General features: G+C 45.9%; 1 long non-coding RNA gene across 1 annotated transcript in view; it reads right to left on the bottom strand.

The window, feature by feature from the left end:
* Positions 1-27,013, bottom strand: part of LOC139422672 (uncharacterized) — a 1,300,889-nt gene that overhangs the window by 453,415 nt on the left and 820,461 nt on the right. The window lies entirely within an intron of this gene.

Raw genomic sequence — 27,013 nt, 5'->3', positions numbered from 1 at the left:
CTAGCTACAAGACAGACAGGAGACCAGACCTCTAGCTACAGGACAGAAATGAGACCAGACCTCTGGCTACAGGACAGAAAGAAGTTCAGACCCCTAACTACAGGACAGAGAGGAGACCAGACCTCTAGCTACAGGACAGAGAGGATTCTACATCTCTAGCTACAGGACAGAGAGGAGACCAGACCTCTAGCTACAGGACAGAGAGGAGTCTACATCTCTAGCTACAGGACAGAGAGGAGACCAGTCCTCTAGCTACAGGTCAGAGAGGAGACCAGACGTACAGCTACAGGTCAGAAAGGAGACCAGATCTCTAGCTACAGGACAGAGAGGAGACCAGACTTCTAACTAGAAGACAGAGAGGAGACTAGATCTCTAGCTACAGGACAGAGAGTAGACCAGACCTCTATCTACAGGATAGACGGGAGACCAGAACTCTATCTACAGGACAGAGAGGAGAGCAGACCTCAAGCTACAGGACAGAGAGGAGACCAGACCTCTATCTACAGGACAGAGAGGAGACTAGATCTCTAGCTACAAGACAGACAGGAGACCAGACCTCTAGCTACAGAACAGAAATAGGACCAGACCTCTGGCTACAGGACAGAAAGAAGTTCAGACCCCTAACTACAGGACAGAGAGGAGACCAGACCTCTAGCTACAGGACAGAGAGGAGAGCAGATTTCTAGCTACAATACAGAGATGAGATCATACCTCTAGCTACAGGACAGAGAGGAGACCAGATCTCTAGCTAGAGCACAGAGAGGAGACCAGATCTCTAGCTACAGGACAGAGAGGAGACCAGACCTCTATCTACAGGACAGAGAGGAGACCAGATCTCTAGTTACAGGACAGAGAGGAGACCAGATCTCTAGGTAAAGGACAGAGAGGAGACCAGACCTCTATCTACAGGACAGAGAGGAGACCAGACCTCAAGCTACAGGACAGAGAGGAGACCAGACCTCAAGCTACAGGTCAGAGAGGAGACCAGACTTCTAGCTACAGGACAGAGAGGAGACCGGAACTCTAGCTACAGGTCAAAGAGGAGACCAGACCTCTAGCTACAGGACAGAGAGGAGACCAGAACTCTATCTACAGGACAGAGAGGAGAGCAGACCTCAAGCTACAGGACAGAGAGGAGACCAGACCTCTAGCTACAGGACAGAGAGGAGACCTGACCTCTATTTACAAGAAAGAGAGGTAAACAGACCTCTAGCTACAGGTCAGCGAGGAGACCAGATCACTAGCTACAGGACAGAGAGGAGACCAGACTTCTAGCTACAAGACAGAGAGGAGACTAGATCTCTAGCTACAGGACAGAGAGTAGACCAGACCTCTATTTACAGGACAGACGGGCGACCAGACATCTAGCTACAGGACAGAGAGGAGACCAGACCTCTAGCTACAGGGCAGAGAGGAGACCAGACCTCAAGCTAAATGACAGAGAGGAGACCAGACCTCTAGCTACAGGACAGGGAGGAGACCAGACCTCTAAGCTACAGGTCAGAGAGGAGACCAGATCTCTAGCTACAGGACAGAGAGGAGACCAGACTTCTAGCTACAAGACAGAGAGTTGACTAGATCTCTAACTACAGGACAGAGAGGAGACCAGACCTCTGGCTACAGGACAGAGAGGAGACAAGATCTCTACCTACAGGACAGAGAGGAGACTATATATCTAGCTACAGGACAGAGAGGGGACCAGACCTCTAGCTACAGGACAGAGAGGAGAGCAGATCTCTAGCTACAATACAGAGATGAGATCATACCTCTAGCTACAGGACAGAGAGGAGACCAGATCTTTAGCTAGAGCACAGAGAGGAGACCAGATATCTAGCTACAGGAAAGAGAGGTGAACAGACCTCTAGCTACAGGACAGAGAGGAGACCAGACATCTATCTACAGGACAGAGAGGAGACTAGATCTCTAGCTACAAGACAGACAGGAGACCAGACCTCTAGCTACAGGACAGAAATGAGACCAGACCTCTGGCTACAGGACAGAAAGAAGTTCAGACCACTAACTACAGGACAGAGAGGAGACCAGACCTCTAGCTACAGGACAGAGAGGAGTCTACATCTCTAGCTACAGGACAGAGAGGAGACCAGACTTCTAGCTACAAGACAGAGAGGAGACTAGATCTCTAGCTACAGGACAGAGAGTAGACCAGACCTCTATCTACAGGACAGACGGGAGACCAGACATCTAGCTACAGGACAGAGAGGAGACCAGACCTCTAGCTACAGGTCAGCGAGGAGACCAGATCTCTAGCTACAGGACAGAGAGGAGACCAGTCCTCTAGCTACAGGACAGAGAGGAGACCAGACCTCTATCTACAGGACAAAGAGGAGACTCAATCTCTAGCTACAGGACAGAAATGAGACCAGACCTCTGGCTACAGGACAGAGAGGAGACCAGAGCTCTAGCTACAGGACAGAGAGGAGTCTACATCTCTAGCTACAGGACAGAGAGGAGACCAGTCCTCTAGCTACAGGTCAGAGAGGAGACCAGACGTCCAGCTACAGGTCAGAAAGGAGACCAGATCTCTAGCTAAAGGACAGAGAGGAGACCAGACCTCTAGCTACAGGTCAGAGAAGAGACCAGATATCTAGCTACAGGACAGAGAAGAGACCAGACCCCTAGCTACAGGGCAGAGAGGAGACCAGACCTCAAGCTAAATGACAGAGAGGAGACCAGACCTCTAGCTACAGGAAAGGGAGGAGACCAGACCTCTAGCTATAGGTCAGAGAGGAGACCAGATCTCTAGCTACAGGACAAAGAGGAGACCAGACTTCTAGCTACAAGACAAAGAGTAGACTAGATCTCTAAATACAGGACAGAGAGCTGACTAGACGTCTAGCTACAGGACAGGGAGGAGACCAGACCTCTAGCTACAGGTCAGAGAGGAGACCAGATCTCTAGCTACAGGACAGAGAGGAGACCAGACTTCTAGCTACAAGACAGAGAGTTGACTAGATCTCTAACTACAGGACAGAGAGGTGACCAGACCTCTGGCTACAGGACAGAGAGGAGACAAGATCTCTACCTACAGGACAGAGAGGAGACTAGATATCTAGCTACAGGACAGAGAGGAGACAAGATCTCTAGCTACAGGACAGAGAGGAGACCAGACCTCTATCTACAGGCCAGGGAGGAGACTAGATCTCTAGCTACAAGACAGACAGGAGACCAGACCTCTAGCTACAGGACAGAAATTAGACCAGACCTCTGGCTACAGGACAGAAAGAAGTTCAGACCCCTAACTACAGGACAGAGAGGCGACCAGACCTCTAGCTACAGGACAGAGAGGAGTCTACATCTCTAGCTACAGGACAGAGAGGAGACCAGGCGTCTAGCTACAGGACAGAGAGGAGTCTACATATCTAGCTACAGGACAGAGAGGAGACCAGTCCTCTAGCTACAGGTCAGAGAGGAGACCAGACGTACAGCTACAGGTCAGAAAGGAGACCAGATCTCTAGCTACAGGACAGAGAGGAGACCAGACTTCTAGCTACAAGACAGAGAGGAGACTAGATCTCTAGCTACAGGACAGAGAGTAGACCAGACCTATGGCTACAGGACAGAGAGGAGACCAGACATCTAGCTACAGGACAGAGAGGAGACCAGACCTCTAGCTACAGGTCAGCGAGGAGACCAGATCTCTAGCTACAGGACAGAGAGGAGACCAGACCTCTAGCTACAGGACAGAGAGGAGACCAGACCTCTATCTACAGGACAGAGAGGAGTCTACATCTCTAGCTACAGGACAGAGAGGAGACCAGTCCTCTAGCTACAGGTCAGAGAGGAGACCAGACGTCCAGCTACAGGTCAGAAAGGAGACCAGATCTCTAGCTACAGGACAGAGAGGAGACCAGACCTCTAGCTACAGGTCAGAGAAGAGACCAGATATCTAGCTACAGGACAGAGAAGAGACCAGACCCCTAGCTACAGGGCAGAGAGGAGACCAGACCTCAAGCTAAATGACAGAGAGGAGACCAGACCTCTAGCTACAGGAAAGGGAGGAGACCAGATCTCTAGCTACAGGACAAAGAGGAGACCAGACGTCTAGCTACAAGACAAAGATTAGACTAGATCTCTAAATACAGGACAGAGAGGAGACCAGACCTCTGGCTACAGGACAGAGAGGAGACAAGATCTCTACCTACAGGACAGAGAGGAGACTAGATATCTAGCTACAGGACAGAGAGGAGACAAGATCTCTAGCTACAGGACAGAGAGGGGACCAGACCTCTAGCTACAGGAAAGAGAGGAGAGCAGATCTCTAGCTACAATACAGAGATGAGATCATACCTCTAGCTACAGGACAGAGAGGAGACCAGATCTCTAGCTAGAGCACAAGAGAGGAGACCAGATCTCTAGCTACAGGACAGAGAGGAGACCAGACCTCTAGCTACAGGACAGAGAGGAGACTAGATCTCTAGTTACAGGACAGAGAGGAGACCAGATCTCTAGGTAAAGGACAGAGAGGAGACCAGACCTCTATCTACAGGACAGAGAAGAGACCAGACGTCTATCTACAGGACAGAGAGGAGACCAGACCTCAAGCTAAAGGACAGAGAGGAGACCAGACCTCTAGCTACAGGACAGAGAGGAGACCAGACCTCTAGCTACAGGACAGAGAGGCGACCAGACCTCTAACTACAGGACAGAGAGGAGACCGGAACTCTAGCTACAGGTCAGAGAGGAGACCAGATCTCTAGCTGCAGGACAGAGAGGAGACCAGAACTCTAGCTACAGGTCAGAGAGGAGACCAGATCTCTACCTACAGGACAAAGAGGAGACTAGATATCTAGCTACAGGACAGAGAGGAGACAAGATCTCTAGCTACAGGACAGAGAGGGGACCAGACCTCTAGCTACAGGACAGAGAGGATAGCAGATCTCTAGCTACAATACAGAGATGAGATCATACCTCTAGCTACAGGACAGAGAGGAGACCAGATCTCTAGCTAGAGCACAGAGAGGAGACCAGATCTCTAGCTACAGGACAGAGAGGAGACCAGACCTCTATCTACAGGACAGAGAGGAGACTAGATCTCTAGTTACAGGACAGAGAGGAGACCAGATCTCTAGGTAAAGGACAGAGAGGAGACCAGACCTCTATCTACAGGACAGAGAGGAGACCAGACCTCAAGCTACAGGACAGAGAGGAGACCAGACCTCTAGCTACAGGTCAGAGAGGAGACCAGACTTCTAGCTATAGGACAGAGAGGAGACCGGAACTCTAGCTACAGGACAGAGAGGAGACCAGACGTCTAGCTACAAGACAGACGGGAGACCAGATCTCTAGCTACAGGTCAGAGAGGAGACCAGATCTCTAGCTACAGGACATATAGAGGAGACCAGACCTCTATCTACAGGACAGAGAGGAGAGCAGACCTCAAGCTACAGGACAGAGAGGAGACCAGACCTCTAGCTACAGGACAGAGAGGAGACCAGATCTCTAGCTACAGGACATAGAGGAGACCAGACCTCTATCTACAGGACAGAGAGGAGAGCAGACCTCAAGCTACAGGACAGAGAGGAGACCAGACCTCTAGCTACAGGACAGAGAGGAGACCAGACCTCTATCTACAGGAAAGAGAGGAGACCAGATGACTAGCTACAGGACAGAGAGGAGACCAGACTTCTAGCTACAAGACAGAGAGGAGACTAGATCTCTAGCTACAGGACAGAAAGTAGACCAGACCTCTATCTACAGGACAGACGAGAGACCAGACATCTAGCTACAGGACAGAGAGGAGACCAGACCTCTAGCTACAGGGCAGAGAGGAGACCAGACCTCAAGCTAAATGACAGAGAGGAGACCAGACCTCTAGCTACAGGACAGGGAGGAGACCAGACCTCTAAGCTACAGGTCAGAGAGGAGACCAGATCTCTAGCTACAGAACAGAGAGGAGACCAGACTTCTAGCTACAAGACAGAGAGTTGACTAGATCTCTAACTACAGGACAGAGAGGAGACCAGACCTCTGGCTACAGGATAGAGAGGAGACAAGATCTCGACCTACAGGACAGAGAGGAGACTAGATATCTAGCTACAGGACAGAGAGGGGACCAGACCTCTAGCTACAGGGCAGAGAAGAGAGCAGATCTCTAGCTACAATACAGAGATGAGATCATACCTCTAGCTACAGGACAGAGAGGAGACCAGATCTCTAGCTAGAGCACAGAGAGGAGACCAGATCTCTAGCTACAGGAAAGAGAGGTGAACAGACCTCTAGCTACAGGACAGAGAGGAGACCAGACCTGTATCTACAGGACAGGGAGGAGACTAGATCTCTAGCTACAAGACAGACAGGAGACCAGACCTCTAGCTACAGGACAGAAATGAGACCAGACCTCTGGCTACAGGACAGAAAGAAGTTCAGACCCCTAACTACAGGACAGAGGGGAGACCAGACCTCTAGCTACAGGACAGAGAGGAGTCTACATCTCTAGCTACAGGACAGAGAAGAGACCAGTCCTCTAGCTACAGGTCAGAGAGGAGACCAGACGTACAGCTACAGGTCAGAAAGGAGACCAGATCTCTAGCTACAGGACAGAGAGGAGACCAGACCCCTAGCTACAGGGCAGAGAGGAGACCAGACCTCAAGCTAAATGACAGAGAGGAGACCAGACCTCTAGCTACAGGACAGGGAGGAGACCAGACCTCTAGCTATAGGTCAGAGAAGAGACCAGATCTCTAGCTACAGGACAAAGAGGAGACCAGACTTCTAGCTACAAGACAAAGAGTAGACTAGATCTCTAACTACAGGACAGAGGGGAGACCAGACCTCTAGCTACAGGACAGAGAGGAGACCAGACCTCTAGCTACAGGTCAGAGAGGAGACCAGACCTCTAGCTACAGGACAGAGAGGAGACCAGACTTCTAGCTACAAGACAGAGAGTTGACTAGATCTCTAACTACAGGACAGAGAGGAGACCAGACCTCTGGCTACAGGACAGAGAGGAGACAAGATCTCTACCTACAGGACAGAGAGGAGACTAGATATCTAGCTACAGGACAGAGAGGAGACAAGATCTCTAGCTACAAGACAGAGAGGGGACCAGACCTCTAGCTACAGGACAGAGATGAGAGCAGATCTCTAGCTACAATACAGAGATGAGATCATACTTCTAGCTACAAGACAGAGAGGAGACTAGATCTCTAGCTACAGGACAGAGAGTAGACCAGACCTCTAGCTACAGGACAGAGAGGAGACCAGACCTCTAGCTACAGGTCAGAGAAGAGACCAGATATCTAGCTACAGGACAGAGAAGAGACCAGACCCCTAGCTACAGGGCAGAGAGGAGACCAGACCTCAAGCTAAATGACAGAGAGGAGACCAGACCTCTAGCTACAGGAGAGGGAGGAGACCAGACCTCTAGCTATAGGTCAGAGAGGAGACCAGATCTCTAGCTACAGGACAAAGAGGAGACCAGACTTCTAGCTACAAGACAAAGAGTAGACTAGATCTCTAAAAACAGGACAGAGAGCAGACCAGACCTCTAGCTACAGGACAGTGAGGAGACCAGACCTCTAGCTACAGGTCAGAGAGGAGACCAGACCTCTAGCTACAGGACAGAGAGGAGACCAGACCTCTAGCTACAGGTCAGAGAGGAGACCAGACGTCTAGCTACAGGACAGAGAGGAGACCGGAACTCTAGCTACAGGTCAGAGAGGAGACCAGATCTCTAGCTACAGGACAGAGAGGAGAACAGAACTCTAGCTACAGCTCAGAGAGGAGACCAGATCTCTACCTACAGGACTGAGAGGAGACTAGATATCTAGCTACAGTTCAGAGAGGAGACAAGAACTCTAGCTACAGGACAGAGAGGGGACCAGACCTCTAGCTACAGGACAGAGAGGAGAGCAGATCTCTAGCTACAATACAGAGATGAGATCATACCTCTAGCTACAGGACAGAGAGGAGACCAGATCTCTAGCTAGAGCACAGAGAGGAGACCAGATGTCTAGCTTCAGGACAGAGAGGAGACCAGAGCTCTATCTACAGGACAGAGAGGAGACTAGATCTCTAGTTACAGGACAGAGAGGAGACCAGATCTCTAGGTAAAGGACAGAGAGGAGACCAGACCTCTATCTACAGGACAGAGAAGAGACCAGACCTCTATCTACAGGACAGAGAGGAGACCAGACCTCAAGCTACAGGACAGAGAGGAGACCAGACCTCAAGCTACAGGACAGAGAGGAGACCAGACCTCTAGCTACAGGTCAGAGAGGAGACCAGACTTCTAGCTACAGGACAGAGAGGAGACCGGAACTCTAGCTACAGGTCAGAGAGGAGACCAGATCTCTAGCTACAGGACAGAGAGGAGACCAGAACTCTAGCTATAGGTCAGACAGGAGACCAGATCTCTAGCTACAGGACAGAGTGGAGACCAGACGTCTAGCTACAAGACAGAGAGGAGACCAGTCCTCTAGCTACAGGTCAGAAAGGAGACCAGATCTCTAGCTACAGGACAGGGAGGAGACCAGACCTCTAGCTATAGGTCAGAGAGGAGACCAGATCTCTAGCTACAGGACAAAGAGGAGACCAGACTTCTAGCTACAAGACAAAGAATATACTAGATCTCTAAATACAGGACAGAGAGCAGACCAGACCTCTAGCTACTGGACAGGGAGGAGACCAGACCTCTAGCTACAGGTCAGAGAGGAGACCAGACCTCTAGCTACAGGACAGAGAGGAGACCAGACCTCTAGCTACAGGTCAGAGAGGAGACCAGATCTCTACCTACAGGACAGAGAGGAGACCAGACCTCTAGCTACAGGTCAGAGAGGAGACCAGACTTCTAGCTACAGGACAGAGAGGAGACCGGAACTCTAGCTACAGGTCAGAGAGGAGACCAGATCTCTAGATACAAGACAGAGAGGAGACCAGAACTCTAGCTATAGGTCAGACAGGAGACCAGATCTCTAGCTACAGGACAGAGAGGAGACCAGACGTCTAGCTACAAGACAGAGAGGAGACCAGTCCTCTAGCTACAGGTCAGAAAGGAGACCAGATCTCTAGCTACAGGACAGGGAGGAGACCAGACCTCTAGCTACAGGACAGAGAGGCGACCAGACCTCTAACTACAGGACAGAGAGGAGACCGGAACTCTAGCTACAGGTCAGAGAGGAGACCAGATCTCTAGCTACAGGACAGAGAGGAGACCAGAACTCTAGCTACAGGTCAGAGAGGAGACCAGATCTCTACCTACAGGACAAAGAGGAGACTAGATATCTAGCTACAGGACAGAGAGGAGACAAGATCTCTAGCTACAGGACAGAGAGGGGACCAGACCTCTAGCTACAGGACAGAGATGAGAGCAGATCTCTAGCTACAATACAGAGATGAGATCATACTTCTAGCTACAAGACAAAAAATATACTAGATCTCTAAATACAGGACAGAGAGCAGACCAGACCTCTAGCTACTGGACAGGGAGGAGACCAGACCTCTAGCTACAGGTCAGAGAGGAGACCAGACCTCTAGCTACAGGACAGAGAGGAGACCAGACCTCTAGCTACAGGTCAGAGAGGAGACCAGATCTCTACCTACAGGACAGAGAGGAGACCAGACCTCTAGCTACAGGTCAGAGAGGAGACCAGACTTCTAGCTACAGGACAGAGAGGAGACCGGAACTCTAGCTACAGGTCAGAGAGGAGACCAGATCTCTAGATACAAGACAGAGAGGAGACCAGAACTCTAGCTATAGGTCAGACAGGAGACCAGATCTCTAGCTACAGGACAGAGAGGAGACCAGACGTCTAGCTACAAGACAGAGAGGAGACCAGTCCTCTAGCTACAGGTCAGAAAGGAGACCAGATCTCTAGCTACAGGACAGGGAGGAGACCAGACCTCTAGCTACAGGACAAAGAGGAGACTAGATATCTAGCTACAGGACAGAGAGGAGACAAGATCTCTAGCTACAGGACAGAGAGGGGACCAGACCTCTAGCTACAGGACAGAGAGGATAGCAGATCTCTAGCTACAATACAGAGATGAGATCATACCTCTAGCTACAGGACAGAGAGGAGACCAGATCTCTAGCTAGAGCACAGAGAGGAGACCAGATCTCTAGCTACAGGACAGAGAGGAGACCAGACCTCTATCTACAGGACAGAGAGGAGACTAGATCTCTAGTTACAGGACAGAGAGGAGACCAGATCTCTAGGTAAAGGACAGAGAGGAGACCAGACCTCTATCTACAGGACAGAGAGGAGACCAGACCTCAAGCTACAGGACAGAGAGGAGACCAGACCTCTAGCTACAGGTCAGAGAGGAGACCAGACTTCTAGCTATAGGACAGAGAGGAGACCAGAACTCTAGCTATAGGTCAGAGAGGAGAACAGATCTCTAGCTACAGGACAGAGAGGAGACCAGACGTCTAGCTACAAGACAGACGGGAGACCAGATCTCTAGCTACAGGTCAGAGAGGAGACCAGATCTCTAGCTACAGGACATAGAGGAGACCAGACCTCTATCTACAGGTCAGAGAGGAGACCAGACTTCTAGCTATAGGACAGAGAGGAGACCAGAACTCTAGCTATAGGTCAGAGAGGAGAACAGATCTCTAGCTACAGGACAGAGAGGAGACCAGACGTCTAGCTACAAGACAGACGGGAGACCAGATCTCTAGCTACAGGTCAGAGAGGAGACCAGATCTCTAGCTACAGGACATAGAGGAGACCAGACCTCTATCTACAGGACAGAGAGGAGAGCAGACCTCAAGCTACAGGACAGAGAGGAGACCAGACCTCTAGCTACAGGACAGAGAGGAGACAAGATCTCTAGCTACAGGACATAGAGGAGACCAGACCTCTATCTACAGGACAGAGAGGAGAGCAGACCTCAAGCTACAGGACAGAGAGGAGACCAGACCTCTAGCTACAGGACAGAGAGGAGACCAGACCTCTATCTACAGGAAAGAGAGGTAAACAGACCTCTAGCTACAGGTCAGCGAGGAGACCAGATGACTAGCTACAGGACAGAGAGGAGACCAGACTTCTAGCTACAAGACAGAGAGGAGACTAGATCTCTAGCTACAGGACAGAGAGTAGACCAGACCTCTATCTACAGGACAGACGGGAGACCAGACATCTAGCTACAGGACAGAGAGGAGACAAGACCTCTAGCTACAGGGCAGAGAGGAGACCAGACCTCAAGCTAAATGACAGAGAGGAGACCAGACCTCTAGCTACAGGACAGGGAGGAGACCAGACCTCTAAGCTACAGGTCAGAGAGGAGACCAGATCTCTAGCTACAGGACAGAGAGGAGACCAGACTTCTAGCTACAAGACAGAGAGTTGACTAGATCTCTAACTACAGGACAGAGAGGAGACCAGACCTCTGGCTACAGGATAGAGAGGAGACAAGATCTCGACCTACAGGACAGAGAGGAGACTAGATATCTAGCTACAGGACAGAGAGGGGACCAGACCTCTAGCTACAGGACAGAGAAGAGAGCAGATCTCTAGCTACAATACAGAGATGAGATCATACCTCCAGCTACAGGACAGAGAGGAGACCAGATCTCTAGCTAGAGCACAGAGAGGAGACCAGATCTCTAGCTACAGGAAAGAGAGGTGAACAGACCTCTAGCTACAGGACAGAGAGGAGACCAGACCTGTATCTACAGGACAGGGAGGAGACTAGATCTCTAGCTACAAGACAGACAGGAGACCAGATCTCTAGCTACAGGACAGAGATGAGAGCAGATCTCTAGCTACAATACAGAGATGAGATCATACTTCTAGCTACAAGACAGAGAGGAGACTAGATCTCTAGCTACAGGACAGAGAGTAGACCAGACCTCTAGCTACAGGACAGAGAAGAGACCAGTCCTCTAGCTACAGGTCAGAGAGGAGACCAGACGTACAGCTACAGGTCAGAAAGGAGACCAGATCTCTAGCTACAGGACAGAGAGGAGACCAGACCCCTAGCTACAGGGCAGAGAGGAGACCAGACCTCAAGCTAAATGACAGAGAGGAGACCAGACCTTTAGCTACAGGACAGGGAGGAGACCAGACCTCTAGCTATAGGTCAGAGAAGAGACCAGATCTCTAGCTACAGGACAAAGAGGAGACCAGACTTCTAGCTACAAGACAAAGAGTAGACTAGATCTCTAAATACAGGACAGAGAGCAGACCAGACCTCTAGCTACAGGACAGAGAGGAGACCAGACCTCTAGCTACAGGTCAGAGAGGAGACCAGACCTCTAGCTACAGGACAGAGAGGAGACCAGACTTCTAGCTACAAGACAGAGAGTTGACTAGATCTCTAACTACAGGACAGAGAGGAGACCAGACCTCTGGCTACAGGACAGAGAGGAGACTAGATATCTAGCTACAGGACAGAGAGGAGACAAGATCTCTAGCTACAAGACAGAGAGGGGACCAGACCTCTAGCTACAGGACAGAGATGAGAGCAGATCTCTAGCTACAATACAGAGATGAGATCATACTTCTAGCTACAAGACAGAGAGGAGACTAGATCTCTAGCTACAGGACAGAGAGTAGACCAGACCTCTAGCTACAGGACAGAGAGGAGACCAGACCTCTAGCTACAGGTCAGAGAAGAGACCAGATATCTAGCTACAGGACAGAGAAGAGACCAGACCCCTAGCTACAGGGCAGAGAGGAGACCAGACCTCAAGCTAAATGACAGAGAGGAGACCAGACCTCTAGCTACAGGAGAGGGAGGAGACCAGACGATCTCCACCCGGCACAGCCAGAAGAGGACTGGCCACCCCACATAGCCTGGTTCCTCTCTAGGTTTTGGTTTTGGCCTTTCTAGGGAGTTTTTACTAGCCACCGTGCTTCTACACCTGCATTGCTTGCTGTTTGGAGTTTTAGGCTGGGTTTCTGTACAGCACTTTGAGATATCAGCTGATGTACGAAGGCCTATATAAATACAATTGATTTGATTTGAACAGACCACTAGCAACAAGACAGAGAGGAGACTAGACCTCTAGCTACAGGACAGAGAGGGGACTAGATCTCTAGCAGGGAAGTGGCATAGATCAATAGGGAGGGAGAGAGAGAAGAGCTAGGCACCACAACTGGATCTTCCTCCAGTTCGTCCTCTAGTCTGGTGGGTGCCTCTGGCCTAACGTTGACACACACACCCTCACTTGCAAACTTCTTTTTTAAGTCTTGCTGATCTACCAGACTCTTTGCTGTAAAGGAATCTTTTCTCTACATCTGTCACATATAACCTTCACACCACAGTTTTCCACAACAGAATAAGTTATGAAAGCGTCTTGTTATGGAAGTATTTCGGTAAGAAAGTCTCCCATCGAGAGTACTCGACGTCCAGGTCACCCACACCTCAGAACACTACCACATACCTCCTCTCCCTGCACCTGAGAGTACTCGACGACCAGGTCACCCACACCTCAGTACAGTACCACATACCTCCTCTCCCTGCACCTGAGAGTACTCGACGTCCAGGTCACCCACACCTCAGTACAGTACCACATACCTCCTCTCCCTGCACCTGTGAGTACTCGACGTCCAGGTCACCCACACCTCAGAACAGTACCACATACCTCCTCTCCCTGCACCTGAGAGTACTCGACGACCAGGTCACCCACACCTCAGTACAGTACCACATACCTCCTCTCCCTGCACCTGAGAGTACTAGACGTCCAGTTCACTCACACCTCAGTAGAGTACCACATACCTCCTCTCCCTGCACCTGAGAGTACTCGACGTCCAGTTCACTCACACCTCAGTACAGTACCACATACCTCCTCTCCCTGCACCTGAGAGTACTCGACGTCCAGTTCACACACACCTCAGTACAGTACCACATACCTCCTCTCCCTGCACCTGAGAGTACTCAACGTCCAGTTCACCCACACCTCAGTACAGTACCACATACCTCCTCTCCCTGCACCTGAGAGTACTCGACGTCCAGGTCACCCACACCTCAGTACAGTACCACATACCTCCTCTCCCTGCACCTGAGAGTACTCGACGACCAGGTCACCCACACCTCAGTACAGTACCACATACCTCCTCTCCCTGCACCTGAGACTACTCGACGTCCAGGTCACCCACACCTCAGTACAGTACCACATACCTCCTCTCCCTGCACCTGAGAGTACTCGACGTCCAGGTCACCCACACCTCAGAACAGTACCACATACCTCCTCTCCCTGCACCTGAGAGTACTCGACGACCAGGTCACCCACACCTCAGTACAGTACCACATACCTCCTCTCCCTGCACCTGAGAGTACTAGACGTCCAGTTCACTCACACCTCAGTAGAGTACCACATACCTCCTCTCCCTGCACCTGAGAGTACTCGACGTCCAGTTCACTCACACCTCAGTACAGTACCACATACCTCCTCTCCCTGCACCTGAGAGTACTCGACGTCCAGTTCACACACACCTCAGTAAAGTACCACATACCTCCTCTCCCTGCACCTGAGAGTACTCGACGTCAAGTTCACCCACACCTCAGTACAGTACCACATACCTCCTCTCCCTGCACCTGAGAGTACTCGACGTCCAGGTCACCCACACCTCAGTACAGTACCACATACCTCCTCTCCCTGCACCTGAGAGTACTCGACGTCCAGGTCACCCACACCTCAGTACAGTACCACATACCTCCTCTCCCTGCACCTGAGAGTACTCAACGACCAGGTCACCCACACCTCAGTACAGTACCACAGACCTCCTCTCCCTGCACCTGAGAGTACTCGACGTCCAGGTCACCCACACCTCAGTACAGTACCACATACCTCCTCTCCCTGCACCTGAGAGTACTCGACGTCCAGGTCACCCACACCTCAGTACAGTACCACATACCTCCTCTCCCTGCACCTGAGAGTACTCGACGTCCAGGTCACCCACACCTCAGAACAGTACCACATACCTCCTCTCCCTACACCTGAGAGTACTCGACGACCAGGTCACTCACACCTCAGTACAGTACCACATACCTCCTCTCCCTGCACCTGAGAGTACTCGACGTCCAGTTCAATCACACCTCAGTACAGTACCACATACCTCCTCTCCCTGCACCTGAGAGTACTCGACGTCCAGTTTACTCACACCTCAGTACAGTACCACATACCTCCTCTCCCTGCACCTGAGAGTACTCGACGTCCAGTTCACTCACACCTCAGTACAGTACCACATACCTCCTCTCCCTGCACCTGAGAGTACTCAACGTCCAGGCACCCTTGTCTGAGGGCCCAGTCACTGAATAGGTTCCTCCCCCCGTTCACACAGACCCTTGATGATGTCATCTGTCTGAGGGCCCAGTCACTGAATAGGTTCCTCCCCCCGTTCACACAGACCCTTGATGATGTCATCTTGTCTGAGGGCCCAGTAACTGAATAGGTTCCTCCCCCCGTTCACACAGACCCTTGATGATGTCATCTGTCTGAGGGCCCAGTCACTGAATATGTTCCTCCCCCCGTTCACACAGACCCGTGATGATGTCATCTGTCTGAGGGCCCAGTCACTGAATATGTTCCTCCCCCCGTTCACACAGACCCTTGAGGATGTCATCTGTCTGAGGGCCCAGTCATTGAATATGTTCCTCCCCCCGTTCACACAGACCCTTGAGGATGTCATCTGTCTGAGGGCCCAGTCACTGAATAGGTTCCTCCCCCCGTTCACACAGACCCTTGATGATGTCATCTTGTCTGAGGGCCCAGTCACTGAATAGGTTCCTCCCCCCGTTCACACAGACCCTTGATGATGTCATCTGTCTGAGGGCCCAGTCACTGAATAGGTTCCTCCCCCCGTTCACACAGACCCTTGATGATGTCATCTTGTCTGAGGGCCCAGTCACTGAATAGGTTCCTCCCCCCGTTCACACAGACCCTTGATGATGTCATCTTGTCTGAGGGCCCAGTCACTGAATAGGTTCCTCCCCCCGTTCACACAGACCGTTGATGATGTCATCTGTCTGAGGGCCCAGTCACTGAATAGGTTCCTCCCCCCGTTCACACAGACCCTTGATGATGTCATCTGTCTGAGGGCCCAGTCACTGAATAGGTTCCTCCCCCCGTTCACACAGACCCTTGATGATGTCATCTTGTCTGAGGGCCCAGTCACTGAATAGGTTCCTCCCCCCGTTCACACAGACCCTTGATGATGTCATCTTGTCTGAGGGCCCAGTCACTGAATAGGTTCCTCCCCCCCGTTCACACAGACCCTTGATGATGTCATCTGTCTGAGGGCCCAGTCACTGAATATGTTCCTCCCCCCGTTCACACAGACCCTTGAGGATGTCATCTGTCCGAGGGCCCAGTCACTGAATATGTTCCTCCCCCCGTTCACACAGACCCTTGATGATGTCATCTGTCTGAGGGCCCAGTCACTGAATATGTTCCTCCCCCCGTTCACACAGACCCTTGATGATGTCATCTGTCTGAGGGCCCAGTCACTGAATTGGATCCACCTTAGGGAGGCCAACAAATGGATAATAAATTATCCACTTAGAAGATCTGCTAACTTTGGGAGGTTTCAGTTATGAAACCTGGTGAGGTGAGGACAATGAGATGTACCTGTTGATGACCACAGGATGGCATTGTTAGTCTACATCTTTCACATCAGATGCTGTCTGCTCAGTCAGCCCTGGGGTCACATGCGTCAATGGCCTCTGCCCTGGGGTCATATGCGTCAATGGCCTCTGTCCTGGGGTCATACATAGTTATGTAGGATAGTGTGTATAGACAGTAGTTATACAGGATGGTGTGTATAGACAGTAGTTATACAGGATGGTGTGTATAGACAGTAGTTATACAGGATGGTGAGTATAGACAGTAGTTATATAGGATGGTGTGTATAGACAGTAGTTATATAGGATGGTGTGTATAGACAGTATAGACAGTAGTAATATAGGATGGTGTGTATAGACAGTAGTTATATAGGATGGTGTGTATAGACAGTAGTTATATAGGGTGGTGTGTATAGACAGTAGTTATATAGGATGGTGTGTATAGACAGTATAGACAGTAGTTACATAGGATGGTGTGTATAGACAGTAGTTATATAGGATGGTGTGTATAGACAGTAGTTATATAGGATGGTGTGTATAGACAGTAGTTATATAGGATGGTGTGTATAGACAGAATAGACAGTAGTTATATAGGATGGTGAGTATAGACAGTATAGACAGTAGTTATACAGGATGGTGTGTATAGACGGTAGTTATATAGGATGGTGTGTATAGACAGTAGTTATATAGGATGGTGTGTATAGACAGTAGTTATATAGAATGGTGTGTATAGACAGGATAGACAGTAGTTATATAGAATGGTGTGTATAGACAGTATAGACAGTAGTTATATAAGATGGTGTGTATAGACAGTAGTTATACAGGATTGTGTGTATAGACAGTAGTTATATAGGATGGTGTGTATAGACACTATAGACAGTAGTTATATAGGATGGTGTGTATAGACAGTAGTTATATAGGATGGTGTGTATAGACAGTATAGACAGTAGTTATATAGGATGGTGTGTATAGACAGTAGTTATATAGGATGGTGTGTATAGACAGTAGTTATATAGGGTGGTGTGTATAGACATTATAGACAGTAGTTATATAGGATGGTGTGTATAGACATTAGTTATATAGGATGGTGTGTATAGACAGTAGTTATATAGAATGGTGTGTATAGACAGTAGTTATATAGGATGGTGTGTATAGACAGTAGTTATATAGGATGGTGTGTATAGACAGTAGTTATATAGGATGGTGTGTATAGACAGTAGTTATATAGGATGGTGTGTATAGACAGTATGGACAGTAGTTATATAGGATGGTGTGTGTAGACAGTATAGACAGTAGTTATATAGAATGGTGTGTATAGACAGTAGTTATATAGGATGGTGTGTATAGACAGTATAGACAGTAGTTATATAGGATGGTGTGTATGGACAGTAGTTATATAGGATGGTGTGTATAGACAGTAGTTATATAGGATGGTGTGTATAGACAGTATAGACAGTAGTTATATAGGATGGTGTGTATGGACAGTAGTTATATAGGATGGTGTGTATAGACAGTAGTTATATAGGATGGTGTGTATAGACAGTATAGACAGTAGTTATATAGGATGGTGTGTATAGACAGTAGTTATATAGGATGGTGTGTAAAGACAGTAGTTATATAGGATGGTGTGTATAGACAGTAGTTATATAGGATGGTGTGTATAGACAGTAGTTATATAGGATGGTGTGTATTGACAGTAGTTATATAGGATGGTGTGTGTAGACAGTATAGACAGTAGTTATATAGGATGGTGTGTATAGACAGTAGTTATATAGAATGGTGTGTATAGACAGTATAGACAGTAGTTATATAAGATGGTGTGTATAGACAGTAGTTATATAGGATGGTGTGTATAGACAGTAGTTATATAGGATGGTGTGTATAGACAGTAGTTATATAGGATGGTGTGTATAGACAGTAGTTATATAGGATGGTGTGTATGGACAGTAGTTATATAGGATGGTGTGTATAGACAGTAGTTATATAGGATGGTGTGTATAGACAGTAGATATATAGGATGGTGTGTAAAGACAGTAGTTATATAGGATGGTGTGTATTGACAGTAGTTATATGGGATGGTGTGTATAGACAGTAGTTATATAGGATGGTGTTTATAGACAGTAGTTATATAGGATGGTGTGTGTAGACAGTATATACAGTAGTTATATAGGATGGTGTGTGTAGACAGTAGTTATATAGAATGGTGTGTATAGACAGTATAGACAGTAAATATATAAGATGGTGTGTATAGACAGTAGTTATATAGGATGGTGTGTATAGACAGTAGTTATATAGAATGGTGTGTATAGACAGTAGTTATATAGAATGGTTTGTATAGACAGTATAGACAGTAGTTATATAAGATGGTGTGTATAGACAGTAGTTATATAGGATGGTGTGTATAGACAGTATAGACAGTAGTTATATAGGATGGTGTGTATAGACATTAGTTATATAGAATGGTGTGTATAGACAGTATAGACAGTAGTTATATAAGATGGTGTGTATAGACAGTAGTTATATAGGATGGTGTGTATAGACAGTATAGACAGTAGTTATATAGGATGGTGTGTATAGACAGTAGTTATATAGAATGGTGTGTATAGACAGTATAGACAGTAGTTATATAGGATGGTGTGTATGGACAGTAGTTATATAGGATGGTGTGTATAGACAGTAGTTATATAGGATGGTGTGTATAGACAGTATAGACAGTAGTTATATAGGATGGTGTGTATAGACAGTAGTTATATAGGATGGTGTGTAAAGACAGTAGTTATATAGGATGGTGTGTATAGACAGTAGTTATATAGGATGGTGTGTATAGACAGTAGTTATATAGGATGGTGTGTATAGACAGTAGTTATATAGGATGGTGTGTGTAGACAGTATAGACAGTAGTTATATAGGATGGTGTGTATAGACAGTAGTTATATAGAATGGTGTGTATAGACAGTATAGACAGTAGTTATATAAGATGGTGTGTATAGACAGTAGTTATATAGGATGGTGTGTATAGACAGTAGTTATATAGGATGGTGTGTATAGACAGTAGTTATATAGGATGGTGTGTATAGACAGTAGTTATATAGGATGGTGTGTATGGACAGTAGTTATATAGGATGGTGTGTATAGACAGTAGTTATATAGGATGGTGTGTATAGACAGTAGTTATATAGGATGGTGTGTAAAGACAGTAGTTATATAGGATGGTGTGTATTGACAGTAGTTATATAGGATGGTGTGTATAGACAGTAGTTATATAGGATGGTGTGTATAGACAGTAGTTATATAGGATGGTGTGTATAGACAGTAGTTATATAGGATGGTGTGTATAGACAGTAGTTATATAGGATGGTGTGTATAGACAGTAGTTATATAGGATGGTGTGTATAGACAGTAGTTATATAGGATGGTGTGTGTAGACAGTATATACAGTAGTTATATAGGATGGTGTGTATAGACAGTAGTTATATAGAATGGTGTGTATAGACAGGATAGACAGTAGTTATATAGGATGGTGTGTATAGACAGTAGTTATATAGAATGGTGTGTATAGACAGTATAGACAGTAGTTATATAAGATGGTGTGTATAGACAGTAGTTATACAGGATTGTGTGTATAGACAGTAGTTATATAGGATGGTGTGTATAGACACTATAGACAGTAGTTATATAGGATGGTGTGTATAGACAGTAGTTATATAGGATGGTGTGTATAGACAGTATAGACAGTAGTTATATAGGATGGTGTGTATAGACAGTAGTTATATAGGATGGTGTGTATAGACAGTAGTTATATAGGGTGGTGTGTATAGACATTATAGACAGTAGTTATATAGGATGGTGTGTATAGACATTAGTTATATAGGATGGTGTGTATAGACAGTAGTTATATAGAATGGTGTGTATAGACAGTAGTTATATAGGATGGTGTGTATAGACAGTAGTTATATAGGATGGTGTGTATAGACAGTAGTTATATAGGATGGTGTGTATAGACAGTAGTTATATAGGATGGTGTGTATAGACAGTATGGACAGTAGTTATATAGGATGGTGTGTGTAGACAGTATAGACAGTAGTTATATAGAATGGTGTGTATAGACAGTAGTTATATAGGATGGTGTGTATAGACAGTATAGACAGTAGTTATATAGGATGGTGTGTATGGACAGTAGTTATATAGGATGGTGTGTATAGACAGTAGTTATATAGGATGGTGTGTATAGACAGTATAGACAGTAGTTATATAGGATGGTGTGTATGGACAGTAGTTATATAGGATGGTGTGTATAGACAGTAGTTATATAGGATGGTGTGTATAGACAGTATAGACAGTAGTTATATAGGATGGTGTGTATAGACAGTAGTTATATAGGATGGTGTGTAAAGACAGTAGTTATATAGGATGGTGTGTATAGACAGTAGTTATATAGGATGGTGTGTATAGACAGTAGTTATATAGGATGGTGTGTATTGACAGTAGTTATATAGGATGGTGTGTGTAGACAGTATAGACAGTAGTTATATAGGATGGTGTGTATAGACAGTAGTTATATAGAATGGTGTGTATAGACAGTATAGACAGTAGTTATATAAGATGGTGTGTATAGACAGTAGTTATATAGGATGGTGTGTATAGACAGTAGTTATATAGGATGGTGTGTATAGACAGTAGTTATATAGGATGGTGTGTATAGACAGTAGTTATATAGGATGGTGTGTATGGACAGTAGTTATATAGGATGGTGTGTATAGACAGTAGTTATATAGGATGGTGTGTATAGACAGTAGATATATAGGATGGTGTGTAAAGACAGTAGTTATATAGGATGGTGTGTATTGACAGTAGTTATATGGGATGGTGTGTATAGACAGTAGTTATATAGGATGGTGTTTATAGACAGTAGTTATATAGGATGGTGTGTGTAGACAGTATATACAGTAGTTATATAGGATGGTGTGTGTAGACAGTAGTTATATAGAATGGTGTGTATAGACAGTATAGACAGTAAATATATAAGATGGTGTGTATAGACAGTAGTTATATAGGATGGTGTGTATAGACAGTAGTTATATAGAATGGTGTGTATAGACAGTAGTTATATAGAATGGTTTGTATAGACAGTATAGACAGTAGTTATATAAGATGGTGTGTATAGACAGTAGTTATATAGGATGGTGTGTATAGACAGTATAGACAGTAGTTATATAGGATGGTGTGTATAGACATTAGTTATATAGAATGGTGTGTATAGACAGTATAGACAGTAGTTATATAAGATGGTGTGTATAGACAGTAGTTATATAGGATGGTGTGTATAGACAGTATAGACAGTAGTTATATAGGATGGTGTGTATAGACAGTAGTTATATAGAATGGTGTGTATAGACAGTATAGACAGTAGTTATATAAGATGGTGTGTATAGACAGTAGTTATACAGGATTGTGTGTATAGACAGTAGTTATATAGGATTGTGTGTATAGACAGTATAGACAGTAGTTATAAAGGACGGTGTGTATAGACAGTATGGATAGCAGTTAGGATAAGGTATGTACAGAAATAGAAAAGGTATGTACAGCAGGAGTTATATAGGATGAATCATGACTAAAATACAGTATATACACACATGAAATCAGTAAATCAGTAAATCAGTAAAACAGTAAATCAGTAAATCAGTAAAGCAGTAAATCAGTAAAACAGTAAATCAGTAAATCAGTAAATCCGTAAAACAGTAAATCAGTAAAACAGTAAGTCAGTAAAACAGTAAATCAGTAAATCAGTAAATCAGTAAATCAGTGACTCGTGTTCCATGACAACCTACTGCGCATTCGTGAATTATTCAGACACCTTGACTTGTTCCACAATTTGTTACGTTAAAGTCTTCTTATAAAATTGATTGAGAAATCAATTGAATCACAAAATGAAAACAGATTTTTCGAAGTGTTTTGCAAATGTATATATATAAAAAATAAAACGGAAATACCTTATTTACATAAGTATTCAGAACTCTTCCTTTGACACGTGAATATTGAGCGCAGGTTCATCCTGTTTCCCGTGATTCCATTACAGTTGTTTTTGATGTTTATTCACGAAGCAGCTTTTCCAATTGAAACTTGTGCTTAAAAATGAAAGGAAAACTAAGTTTATGGTTTTCTCTTCCCTGAAAGTGAACAAATGGAGTCATTTGCAGACTTGAACTATTAAATTGAACCAGTCAATTGATAAGTTCACCTCCTATAAATATCTTGCTATTTGTTTAGATGAAAAGCTGAATTTTAAACAGCGCATCGATAACTTGGCCCGAGAAAACTAAAGTTAGAATTGGGTTTCTATTTCAGGAACAAATCTTGCTTTTCAATGTTAGTCAGAAAATCTTGTTCAAATATATATACATATTTAAATCACTGCTGAATGATAGTGATATTGTCTATATGCTTCTGCAAGTACCTTGAAAAAAAAAAAATATCTCTGGACACTGGACAGCTTTAAGATTCATCATGCTAGATTACGTAACCATCACTGTGATTTGTATGTTAAGGTGTAATGGACTTTTCTCTCCACCAGGAGGCTAAAGCACCGGTACACTTTTGTGTTCAAGGCGTTGATGAGACAACTCTTCGTCTCGCTGTTCCTTCCAGACCAGATCAGTCACTCAATACAGTCTTCCTTCACAGTCGCTGCTGTCCTTGTCTGTTCCTAAGGCTTAGAACTGAGATGGGGAAACATATTTCCCATAATGCCCCTTCATCCTGGATCACGCTTCCAATTATTATTACTATTTTTTTTAAGTGAGGGGAGTTGGTGTCCTTGCCTGTTTTTTAAGACTCTGATCGACCACACTGTTTGTGAAAGCTGCAGTTGTTTCTCATCTTCAATTGTATCTGTAACTTGTGACACTGTCTATGGTGTGTATTGTGTATTTTCCTGTAATATTTTATGGACCCGCTGCTATTTCCCTGCCTTCTTGCCCGGTCGCAAAATACGTTTTTCAGCTCACAATGGGTGTCACGGTCGTCGTATGAAGGAGTGGACCAAAGCGCAGCGTGGTAAGTGTTCATCTTGGTTTTTAATACGAATAGTGAACACTGAAACAAAAACACTAAAACGACAAAACGAACAGTCCTGAACGGTGAAATAAAACACAGAACAGAAAATAATCACCCACGAAACACTGGTGGGAAAAGGCTACTAAGTATGATTCTCAATCAGAGACAACTAACGACACCTGCCTCTGATTGAGAACCATACCAGGCCAAACGCAAAACACAACATAGAAAAACAAACATAGACAACCCACCCAACCCTCCCAACTCATGCCCTGGTCAGGGGGGTGACCATGAACCCGATGGTCACTCTGACAGTGCTCCAGAGTATCTCTGTGGAGATGGGAGAACCTTCCAGAAGGACAACCATCTCTGCAGCACTCCAACAAATCAGGTCTTTAATAGTAGCGTGGCCAGACGGAAGCCATTAGGACATCATTTGCTTTGGCTCGTGCTCCATAGGCCTACATGAGCATTTTGCGGGGCCCAGTAAACAGGAAACTCAGCCAAGAATCAGTCAGCACATCACCCTAAAATGTCTCACTCACTCCTGTACTGATTGCTCCCTCTACACATGCATCCTGGGCATCCTGAGTGTGCGCATGTAACAGTATAGACTTGCAGAGCAAGGGGAACCACTACTTCAAGGTCTCAGAGCGAGTGAAGTCACCGATTGAAATGCTATTAGCACGCACCACTGCTAACTGCTAGCCATTTCACATCGGCTACACGCACACAAGCTCCCATTTAGACCTACAGACCCCGGAGCTCAATTGGCCCAGTGTCGTTAAGGTTTGGCCGGGGTAGGCCGTCATTGTAAGTAAGAATTTGTTCTTAACTGACTTGCCGAGTTAAATCAATCAAATGATCAATGATCAAGTCCTTCGTACATCAGATAACTCAAAGTGCTGTACAGAAACGCAGCCTAAAACCCCAAACAGCTACTCGATACATTCTGGGTGATGCGGAACAATGTCATCAGCTCACTGGCTTCTACTCTGGCGAGCTCTTATTGGCCATTGCTGGTCCCCGTTCTCAAAACGCGTCGTTGCACATCTCACACTACAAGAGTATTGAAGATGCTGTATAGTATTGACGAACTCAAACATGTTTGAATATTTTGGGACTGAAAGAAGAAGAGAGACCCGTAGCCCTCGGATTGAGTCTCTGACCCAGTCACATTAAACGAGCGTCGGTGACAGCCGCGCGCCCCGAGTAGGCAACAACATGAGGATTGTCAGCTACATCTTGGCCAAAATCGCTACTTTGCATGCAGTGTTCAATGGAAATATCAATATAGAAAATTACAAAACAGGCAAAATAAACTAAAATATGTATATAGGAGAGACTGGTTTGGGTTTGTAACCCTGAATAAATTATCTTTAAACACGTCAAATGGAGACCCATTTCAAATTATCACTGACAATAACTTCCAGACGCGAGATGAGCGTCACTTAGCATTGTCAACTTTATTTCGCTTGGAAAAATATTGTTCCATTTTATTCTGTTATATTACATTGTTGTTGTTTTTTAACTATAAAAGAGTTGTGTCTTGACTGTGATAAGGGCTCGGGAAATAAAAAATTAACACACTGCACTGTAATGCGCACATTTTTTTCTGGCCTTGTGTTGAATTGTGTAACAGGGTTATATTAGGGATTCCCCTTTCCACTTTGTTAAGAGCTTATTCGGGATCGGTTTCCCATCCACGGGACAGTTGTCCCATCCACGGGGCAGTTGAGCTAACGGGACAGTTGTCCCATCCACGGGACAGTTGTCCCATCCACGGGGCAGTTGAGCTAACGGGGCAGTTGTCCCATCCACGGGGCAGTTGAGCTAACGGGACAGTTGTCCCATCCACGGGACAGTTGTCCCATCCACGGGGCAGTTGAGCTAACGGGGCAGTTGTCCCATCCACGGGACAGTTGAGCTAACGGGACAGTTGTCCCATCCACGGGACAGTTGAGCTAACGGGACAGTTGTCCCATCCATGGGACAGTTGAGCTAACGGGACAGTTGTCCCATCCACGGGATCGGTGTCCCATCCACGGGACAGTTGAGCTAACGGGACAGTTGTCCCATCCACGGGACAGTTGAGCTAACGGGACAGTTGTCCCATCCACGGGATCGGTGTCCCATCCACGGGGCAGTTGAGCTAACGGGACAGTTGTCCCATCCACGGGGCAGTTGAGCTAACGGGACAGGTGTCCCATCCACGGGATCGGTGTCCCATCCACGGGACAGTTGAGATAATGTAGGCTAATGCGATTAGCATGAGGTTGTACGTAACAAGAACATTTCTCAGATGTAATATTCATATGTGTAAACATACTGAATTATAATTGGATGCATTTTACCACCGTATCATACTGTGCTATGATTGGTTAAGACCACCCAGATGTTTAGGTCATGGTCAGTTGATCATGGTCAGAGATACGTGAACATGCAAGTTGTAGCTAGCTAATAAAGAGCTACGTTAAGAAATATCCCGTAGTACTGCATTTTATTATTTTGTACAAAGCGTGCAAAACAAGACACCAGACAGACATATCTGATATTGGCAGAAAGCTTAAATTAAATTGGTAATCTAATTGCACTGTCCGATTTACAGTAGCTATTACAGTGAAATATTGCTTGTTTGAGGATAGTGCAGTTTTGAACATGAAAAGTTATTCATAAACAAATTAGACACATTTGGGCAGTCTAAAATACAACAATTTGAACAGAAATGCAATGGTTAATTGGATCAGTCTAAAACGTTGCACATACTGCTGCCATCTAGTGGCCAAAGTCTAAATTGCAGCTGGGCTGGAATAATACATTATGGCCTTTCTCTTGCAAAGATGATAGTACAAAAAAATTACAAAAATAACGTTTTTTTTTCTTCTTTGTATTATCTTTTACCAGATCTATTGTTATATTCTCCTACATTTGTTTCACATTTCCACAAACTTCAAAGTGTTTCCTTTCAAATGGTACCAATAACATGCATATCCTTGCTTCAGGGTCTGAGTTACAGGCAGTTAGATTTGGGTATGTAATTTTAGGATTTTTTTTTTTTTTAAGGGTCGGATCCTTACTAAGCCCATGGGTTTTTGGTTTTAGTTGTCTTGCCTTCACCCAATCGACATGACATCTTATTGGCTGGTTTGCGTAGCTTGCTTACGAGGGGGTATGTTCCAGTTAGAATCATCCCAGTGAACAAGCACCAAACCAGCGGTAAATTGTTGGTTGCAAAGCACTGTACATCAAGTGATTTTTATACTATTAAGTGATGATTTGAATGTACAATTTATATCAATTTGTTTGTAAATATTATTCGAACATCACAAATAAGACACATTTTGTGTTGTAGAGCATTCCAGCTAATGCTAGCTAGCAATTTACTGTTTCTGGTGAGGGGGGTTCATATATTTTGTTCAGTGCAGAGTTT

This window comes from Oncorhynchus clarkii, chromosome 12 (assembly GCF_045791955.1).
Source record: "Oncorhynchus clarkii lewisi isolate Uvic-CL-2024 chromosome 12, UVic_Ocla_1.0, whole genome shotgun sequence".
Lineage (NCBI taxonomy): Eukaryota > Metazoa > Chordata > Actinopteri > Salmoniformes > Salmonidae > Oncorhynchus > Oncorhynchus clarkii.
Note: the sequence above shows the minus strand (reverse complement) of the source record. Positions and strands in the feature narration are given on the sequence as shown.